Here is a 2,435-nt window from a genome sequence, read left to right on the forward strand (position 1 = left end):
AAAGCAGCATGTAAAATACATAAACCCCAAAATTTAAGGGGTAAGTTAGCCTGGAATCTGAGAGCACGAGCTACGTTTAGAATATGTTGATGTTTGCGCTCAACTACTGCGTTTTGTTGGGGTGTGTTGACACACGATGTTTGGTGAACCATCCCATTTTCATCAAAGAAATCATTCATGTTGAATTCCCTTCCATTGTCACTTCTTATAGTTTTGATAACTGCTCCATGTTGAGTTTGGACTCGTTTATGGAAGATTTTGATCATAGCCCTTGTCTCGGATTTGTTCTTCATGAGGTGAACCCAGGTGTATCTAGAGAAATCGTCAACAATCGTTAGAAAATATCTCTCTCCTCCTAGAGATTCAACCATGAAGGGACCCCAAATGTCAACATGGATTAGATCAAAGCATTTATTTGACATAGTGTTGCTTAAAGGAAAAATGGCACGTTTTCTGTTTAGCATAGTGGCAGACATTACATGGCAATTGCTTAGGATAAGAAACAGATACATTCTTTATATGATGGATCTTATTAATGGGAAAGTGTCCCAAACGCTTGTGCCAAAGGTCTGCACTATCAACTTTCATCACAGAGTTGCTGTAGGAATTGATCTTTGGTGGTTGACACAGCAGCTACAAACCGTCTTCTTCCCTAGCAAAACCACTGGTCATCCCAGCTTTCTGGAGAAGGCACTGGCCAGAGTTAAACAACAAAATGTGAGATGAGTCTTGTAGCAATCTACTGACTGACACAATGTTGAATCTAAAGTCCGGAATGTGTAACACATTCTTCAGTCATAGGCCGGCAAGCTTCCATCGATGAGGAACCATTTGTTTTTCACCTCTAATGCAACTTGCATTGAATGCTCCATGAAGCATAGTTCGAACTGCCATTGAGAGGAGGACTGACAAGGATGGTGTTTGGATTCTCATTGGAGTTGAGATACAAAGGATTCTCAACATCTTCAGTCTGATTCCGCTGCGTTGGGAGCGTTGATCGGTGGTTGATTCATTCGTGGTTGCGACGGCTGGCTGGCTTCTCCCATGCCGGTAACTGCTCCGGCCGTAGGATCTCCTTCCTTGCTCTTATACCATGTCGGAGATCAGCCAAGGAGAATGAACGGAAAAAGCAGAGAGGAATTGAGATAAGAGAATGATGAGAATGGTTTTCATTCATTCTGTTAGACGAATACAAGAAGAGCATATATACAAAGAAAGGGCGGCAAAAGCCGTTGGAACTGCCAAGATGATCAAAGACCAGAAGGCCCTCGACTAATTCACATTATCCCCTTCTACATCATGCTCTAATAGCTGGTCTTTTGGTTCTGATCATTGCGGCCCTAAGTCACATCTCTATTGTGTCTAAGGTCGATAGCTCAGCTAGTTATGTGATGCAGGTGGTGAAAATCCGACTACAACAGCGGAGAGGTTTAAGCCCTGAGCTCCAGAAGTACAAGGGGCCTATACAGTATATACACTGTGCCCGAATGATTGTTCGTGAAAACGGGATTCGTGGTCTGTGGGCAGGGCTGCCCCAACAGTTTATGCGAAATGGGACGAACCAGGCGGCAATGTTCACAGCCAAGAATGCATTTGATAATGGGAATGTCCTTCAGCCATGGCAGTCTATGATTTCGGGTTTCCTTGCAGGGACAGCTGGTCCTATATGCACTGGACCTTTCGACGTTGTGAAAACGAGGCTGATGGCTCAAAGCCGATCAGGGGGTGATTTGAAGTACAGAGGACTGTTTCATGCCATCTCAACTATATACACCGTACCGAAGAGGTATACGTGCTTTGTGGAAGGGGTTACTTCCCCGGCTTATGAGGATCCCGCCTGGACAGGCCATTGTGTGGGCTGTTTCTGACCAAGTGATTGGTTTGTATGAGAGAAGACATATACAAAACGCTGCGCTATAGCGTATAGGTAGCTCGACAATTACTCCACATTTCTCTCTCTTTTTCTTGTGGATTGTAGTTCCATTCTTTGGCAAAAGCGTGCTAGCTGTTTTGGCCACTTTTAGATTCCCTTAAATTAGTGGTAATGTCGAGTGAGGGACAGTTCTCTTGTCCCTGGCAAAATGGTATTTGAACACAATAAGATTAGAATAAAATATTCTAACAATATGAACTCCTTATCTTACAAGCACATGTTGATATTTGATAGTGATAATTTTTTCCCTACATGTTTTATGTGTTGTGAAATGTGTGTCGTAGGTTATCATGTGTAACTATTGAACAAAATATTAATATTTATTATATTTCTATAAAATACTTTGTAAACAAATATATATAACATACAGGGCCGGCCCCAGAGGGGCGGGCAACATGGGAACCCGCCCAGGGCCCAATGTTGAAAGGGCTCCCCTAACTTGGATTTTTATTTTTTTGATAATGTTAAGAGAAAAAAAAAATTTTATTGCATGAGCATATAT

The 2,435-nt window shown here is 42.4% G+C and overlaps 1 pseudogene; it reads left to right on the top strand.

Annotated features, from left to right (window-relative positions):
• Positions 1-441: 441 nt before the first annotated feature.
• Positions 442-1,942, top strand: LOC109152542 (annotated as a pseudogene).
• The last annotated feature ends 493 nt before the right edge of the window (positions 1,943-2,435 follow it).

Source organism: Ipomoea nil, unplaced genomic scaffold, assembly GCF_001879475.1.
Source record: "Ipomoea nil cultivar Tokyo-kokei standard unplaced genomic scaffold, Asagao_1.1 scaffold2437, whole genome shotgun sequence".
Classification (NCBI taxonomy): Eukaryota; Viridiplantae; Streptophyta; class Magnoliopsida; order Solanales; family Convolvulaceae; genus Ipomoea; species Ipomoea nil.